The sequence below is a fragment of the Macrobrachium nipponense genome, chromosome 1 (genome assembly GCF_015104395.2).
Source record: "Macrobrachium nipponense isolate FS-2020 chromosome 1, ASM1510439v2, whole genome shotgun sequence".
NCBI lineage: Eukaryota > Metazoa > Arthropoda > Malacostraca > Decapoda > Palaemonidae > Macrobrachium > Macrobrachium nipponense.
Genome location: NC_087200.1, coordinates 41604948 through 41612447, shown reverse-complemented (window position 1 = coordinate 41612447; position 7500 = coordinate 41604948).

The following is a 7500-nucleotide window of genomic DNA, read 5'->3' as shown; positions in this document are numbered from 1 at the left end:
TCTTAGATCTACTTATTCTCATTCCTCTGTCCTCCAGTACTTGTCTCCATCTTTCCAATTTCACTTCCAGATCTTCCCATCCCTATATTATATATAATATTATATAATTATATATACTATAATAATATTAATATATATATAAATTATATTATAATATTATTATATATGGTGTGTGCCTGTGTGTAAGAATACGTGATGTGGTCAGTGCTGTGTCCGGGATTGGGATTGCGTTGGCCGTCGGTAAATTAGACCGGGTGTCGGGGATTATGGCTGTCGAGAATTTGACCAGACCCATATATATATATATATATATATATATATATATATATATATATGTATATATATATATATATATATATATGTATATATTTATTTGTGTGTGTGTGTGTGTGTGTGGTGTGTGTGTTTGTGTGTCCGGGATTTGGGATTGTGGCCGTCGGGATACCGGGTGCGGGATTATGGCTGTCGAGAATTTGACCAGACCCATATATATATATATATATCTATATATGTATATATATATATATATATATATATATCTTATAGGGTATATATATATATGTGGTATGTATATACATATATTCCTTATTGTAGGATGAGCAAGTTTTTTGGAAGAATCTATGATAGGTGTCAAATACAAATTAGCATGACAATGGATGCCAAATCTGAATTTATTATGTGGTAAAAGAAAGACGGACCACCTATGTCTATTAATTGTAACTGAAGAAAAGGAAGTAAAAACCTTTATTTCCCGAATACGGAAATTAGCGGAATTCTCCCTCAGTGCTTCATAAAGTAAAATTGTTCGAATGTGATCATCTCATACAAACACAGTACGCAAGGACATGCTCATACCGAAGATTAAATACTTAATTATGAATTTATTTTATTTTCCCATCTCTACTACAGCTGTCTGAGTCTATGAGGGTCTATCTGTTCACTAAAAGATTTTTCATTAAAATGCCTTCCCCAAACTTCAGCAATTCCTCGCGGAATAGCTTAAGGTTACTTAAGCTCAATGACCTGAAGACCAGAGATTTAGGGAGCATAAAAAGGCTTTTTAATCTTTCCTTAATTTTTTCTTAATATATAAAAATCGATATACTTTCTTTTTCATACGATGAGGATTTGAAATGAGCTGCAAAATGAAGATAGAAAAAATTTCTGGAATATAGCTGGAGTTCAAAGAGAATAAAACACTATTGACACCGATTGAAGAAATCAAGATTCCAGGAAAAACTCGAAAGAAGTTCAACTTTCGCGTAGGGAGATAGAAGAGTCGATGTGCAAATAGACTTTGCCTCTGGAAATTGCTCGTCGGGTTTCGAGTCAGAAGTTGAAATACGTTTTGCGAGCCACAAAATAAGAAAACTCCGATGGGATATTTTGTTTGATAAAATAAAGAGAAAGGAAATCTATTTAATGCCTAAAGCCAGCCAGTGATATTAAAATAATAACTTGATCTATACTAAAATAATGAAAAATTAAGATAATAAGTTTCTGTACAAAGAAAGGATACAAAACAGGAAACTTGATTATGGTATCAGAATTCATGTTTAATTCCATGTTACATTTATACGCTCACAAGTCAATATAAACGACTGAATTCTCAATTGGACTTTGTAAAAGTAATGAGCAGAGGCTGATTTACTGATCACTTCGAGCTGGCGTCAAAGAAGAATAAATAAATTTTAAGAATGATTATAGTATTAGGATTCAAATTTAATTCCAGTACAAACTGCTGAATAATCACAGGGCCTTTGAATAATATATATATATATATATATAATATATATCTATATATATATATATATATATATATATATATATATATATATATACTATATATATATATATATATATATATATATATATATATATATATATATATATATATATATATATATATATATATATATATATATATATATATATATATATGTAATATGTTAAACGAAATACTGACGAATATAATACAAAAGCACTGTAGAGTATAATCTGCCAAAATACCTGCATCTTGAACAAACTTAAATATAGCATTTCTGAAGGAGGTAGAATCCTCTTCAAAGCTCTTGCTTAGAGAATATGAACCCTCCTTTTGCTGCCATTAAGAGAACAGGTTCTGTAGTCCCCTGGACACTCGACCACCAGGGTACTTGTGGGCAAATGGAACATGCATTTATCACAGATTAAATGAGAGAGAGAGAGAGAGAGAGAGAGAGAGAGAGAGAGAGAGAGAGAGAGACTTTTATGAATGGTCTAAACTCTGCTGGGTGAGGATTACCTCACGTGATGAGCATACTCGTCTGAGAGGTGTTCCTCTCTTACTCCAGATACGACCGAAAACAGCCGACTAACAATTTAAAATTTTTTGTTGTATAATATTTTTTCACTGTACTCTTAAGTAATAATAAGATAACGGTTGAAGGCAAAATAAAATAAATGATTACCTATAACTTATGTTTAAAACATGCCATGAAATAAACGTTCACTGACGATATGATTTTAGCCGAGGAAAAAAATATAAGTTAGAAAACAATGTATATGTTTTTTTTTCTATGGAAACTACCAGAAATTTAATGATTTCAAAACACGGACGGAAAGTTTTGCTTTTGCATCAGCAGGAAAGTTTAATTTAAAGTTGTCTGAAAAGACTCCATAAATATTCGGTTGTTTGGAGATTTACGGATTCCCCATAATTTCGGAAGGCTAATGATTCCCCCGATGTATTTCCAGGAATATTTCTCTAACTATTATATATCCTCCAATATCTTAGAGTGAAAAATTCAGGCCAAAAAATCTTTTTCATCTTTCATCCTAGCGACAGCTTTCAAGAAGATAAAACTCGCTTTATCACCTCCGCTTTCTGTTCTCTCTCTCTCTCTCTCTCTCTCTCTCTCTCTCTCTCTCGGCATTCGAACTGATAGCTATTTTTCATCTGCGTCAGTAGCAGCAGCAGGCAAGGTCTGAAGCCTTTCCAGAAAGAGATAAAAAGAATATCTTTTATATAAAAATTTTGTCTTTCCTCTAATCGTAACGGCAACTCTTTTGCCGAGATTACATTCTTTCAATTGTTAAGCTATTACTACATCATCCTCGTATTTCAAAAGCAACCTTTATTTCAAGAAGAAACAATCTACATGTTAATGATTCACCTGTTATATTACAAATTCGTTGAATGTATAAATATATGAATCTTTTTCGGTTTACTATCCACACAAGGACAATGGTATTTGCATAGAGATTTTGATTGTTTTGTAACATTATGCATACCACCATTCCTATCCAAATACGCTATGTTACGATACATATGCACATTTATATATATATATATATATATATATATATATATATATATATATATGTATATATATATATATATATATATATATATATATACTATATATATATATTTATATATATTTACATACATACGTTAAAGGCCTAGTTTTGGCCTTGTCTAAAAAAATAAACTTGGTAACTTCAACCTCAACGGATGTCTGGTATCGACCTTAGGAAATCTCTGCAACTGGCATCCCTACTTCTATTTTCAAAGTTATTAAATAGAACCTTTATTTACCCCAAAAAACTAACATAATAAAAGACGAAAATGAAGTGTAATCACTTCTAGAAAAAAGAAATCCTCTCAAATGAATGCTACACCAAGTCCCACGAAGTTATCAATATTTTCCTCAAAATTCTGTATACATGGGAGAAAAGCTGATGAGAAACCCAATGTTTTTCACATCTCTTCGGTTTCTCTCTTGCACCTTTAAATTATTCAATGCTCAACAAAAGTCTTTTCACACTATCTACCTTTCGTGGACCTTCCCGTGGGCCTCGTCACGGAAGAGTCACTTTAAAGAGTCTGCCGTTTAATGAATCGCTTCTCACCGGATATCTCATTATTTTTCTACTCTCACGGGTCCTGTGTTCGTTCATATGAATGTACTAAATTATTCTAGAGGGTTCTTCCCACACGCTCTGAAGGATGTTACATAAGACTCAAGAAAAATGCTATAACAAAAATACCACTAAACCAGACATTACAGTGGGTACTCAAATTTATGTTAAGAATCATGTACCAGAAGGTCCAAATGTAAAAGTTTCTCCCAAAGTCACTGGGCCATATAGAGTAATAGAAGTGTTAAAATTACATAAATACAGAGTAATAAATAAAAGTGATATGAAGGAAAAGGTAGTTCACTGGAATCATGTAAAGGTAGTGAAAAGAGATCCATGGTCTACTGAAGATATAGATAACATAAGAAAGGAAAATACTGTAGAAAATCCAATTACAACGAGGTATGACCTAAGAAACTGAAAGAGGTAAAAATGTGTATATAGTATAATGTAAATAGTGTTGGACTGAAAATATCATAACTGTGATTTATGCAGTGCAATTAATGTGGCTATATGTAAAAAAAATCTAGTTATGTCTAATTTTTGCAGAGGCAAACATGCGGCTCATCATAGCACTAGTTTAGATTGGACTAATCTCTTCAGAATTGGAGATAAGAAAAGGTGCCCTGTTAAAAAGACATGGAAAGTCAAAATGATCAAGGACCTTGGAATAGTCAGTATATGTAGATATTTCCACAGTGCTCAAACGTGAAAGTGAACTAAGAGATATCCAAAATAGTATGAAAGCAAACCTACAGAAGGGTGATAATAACAGTGCAGTGTCATTATTGGAAAAGTTGAGCATGAACATAGATAACACACTGCGAACAAGGTCCAAAAGATCCCCCTTACTCTTCATTGGAACTGCTCTAAATCAGGTGTTTGGAGTTGCTGCCGAAGCAAGTGTAGAACAAGAAAAGGAAATAATTGACAGACTGAAAAAGTGGGCAGCCGCAACGGGCACAGTGATAAATAAAGTGATTGCCTCTCACAAAAAGAAAAAAAATGAAAGCCTCCATAAGTCAAGTAAATCAGAATGTAACAAAAGAACTCAATAAGATAGAAAATATAAAGTTTTTAAAACCTTTGCACTTGGAAAAGTGAAGTGATGTTACAACACGAATCACTCCGAAAGAACATTAGAAGACATTATTAAGTTTTAATAATTAATGAGGAACATTGCCACACCTTTAGTAGAAGATATTTTCATGTACTATAATTTGACAAGTGCCAAAATAATCCATAACAGAATTATTTTAGTTCTACCTTTTAATACGAAAATTTCAAATGTGCTAGTTTCTGTTTATCCCTTTCCTATGTATATTGAAAATCAGATCATTATTAGAAAGGGCCTTAGTATTCATTTTGCATTGGAAGAACATGGATTAATAATAGCCTTTTTAACTGATGAACAATTCAATGAATGTGCAATTTTGAAGGAAAAAGAGTATATATGTGATATTGATAACTTATATAGACGACCAATGATCATTCCTGCCATCAAAAGTTGATTTTAAAATAAAATCAAGAAAAGGATGTGTGCACACAGTCATTTAATAAGTCATTTGAATCAACTATAGTTAATGAATGCTTTTTGTATTTTCATTAGATACTGTTATAGCCAGAGTCCCTTGTCCTAATGTCACCACCCAACTGAAATGAAAGAATATCAAGTCTTTTGCAACACAATGTAAGTTAATTATACCAAATCAATTATACTATGAGCCACACCTTTTCACTGAATATCATTTCATCAAACGTATGCCTTATAAGAATTACACTTTTGCAATAGACAAGTTTAAATTGTCTTAGCTAGGATTAAAGGAACTTGAGAACTTGAATTATGTTGATAACTATTACTTGTATACGAAACAGATAGCACCATTTCTTTCATTTATAAGTCTACTGATAATAGTAGTTACTATTGTGCTGTTTGTCAACATAGTGAGGCATTTGATTATCAAAAAGATACAAGGGATACTGATAGACATGAAAAGAAATGATCTATAATTGACGTTTAATATCCACATCATTTCTAACTTTATTTTCAGATATTGTATTCTGAGTTTTCATTTATTATGCTTATAATTTAATGCATTTTTATTTTTTGATATATTTAACATTTGCTATGATTTTGTTTTACAATTTTATTGCACTTATCCTTTCCTCCAGAGTTGGGAGAGCAATTTTGATGCGTATTTTGTTGACTCTCTAATATTTTTTTTCATATCCATTTTGTTTCATATATATATATATACTAGATATTAAACATTGAAGGCAATGTTTGGTAGGTGACCGAGTGATGTAATGATAGCTATAAGAAATAGTAGATAGGGTAGCGTAAAAACAGAGAGAGAATAATCAAAGTACAGCGAAAATAAAGAAAAAGAGAAAGAGAAGGAGAGAAAATAATCAGAGTATGTACAATGAAAATAACGAAAAAGAGAAAGAGGAAGAGAATTAAAAAGCTTAAAGACCGTCATAAAATCTTTGACCTGTGACCTCGCACCAAACATACTCAGCTTCATTCGATAATGGAGCTCCGCCTCCAGGAGGAGGTATTAACATGTTAAATTATTGACTCTGCCTGGAAAAGGAGGAATTAACATGTTAACCCCACCTAAAAGGGATGGGGAAAAGATAAGGCAAGACCGCTCCACAAATCAAGAATCCAGTTGGGCGGAGAACCAGATCCTGCACCGCCTAAGGAGGTGGTGCCGAATTCGAACCGAGGGTGGCTCAATTTGAGAAGGACAGAAGGACCGGCAGCCGTCGTTAAGTGCAGAAACAGAAATATTGCCAGGGTCCAACAATAGATTAATAAGTTTTGTAGTTGTACTGGTAACTCTAATTCTTTGCACAGTTAAGAAAGAAACTCTGCTGTTCGTCTCATTCAAACTTCTCCTAAGAGACTTAGCCTAGTAAGATAACTGTCCAGAACTAACATTAGGAAGAAGCAAAAAGTTAACATAGAACTAGACTGCAAAACTGATTAATTATCAAGAAGAAAGAAGCAGTAAGAGATCATATAACTCGAACACTTTGACCTTACAAAAACCCACCACACACACACAACACACACACGCACACACACACACACACACACACATTACACACACATATATATATATATATATATATATATATATATATATATATATATATATATATATATATATTTACATATGGTAAATACATTAGATTTCTTATTGCAAACGGAATGATTTCACATATATACCAATACACTCTTTTTCTGCGCTAAAATACAATCTCGCTCTCTCTCTCTCTCTCTCTCTCTCTCTCTCTCTCTCTCTCTCTTTTCCTTAACACTCTAAGATTACGCTTATCACTGCAAAGCTTTAAACGTAAATGAAGGAAAAAATGAAGAATTTCCGACGTTTCGGGGCAGGATGAGAGAGATAGAGATTTCAGCAATTTTTAACACCAAGAGACCCAAGACATTATTCAAATATTTCAAAAATCCTTCCCTGATATATTTTTGATAAATCGAAATATCTACATGATGTATAGAAACTCAATGAAAATCGAGAGAGAGAAAAAGTGTGTATGAATTAGGTATAGCCTTGGGAGATATGG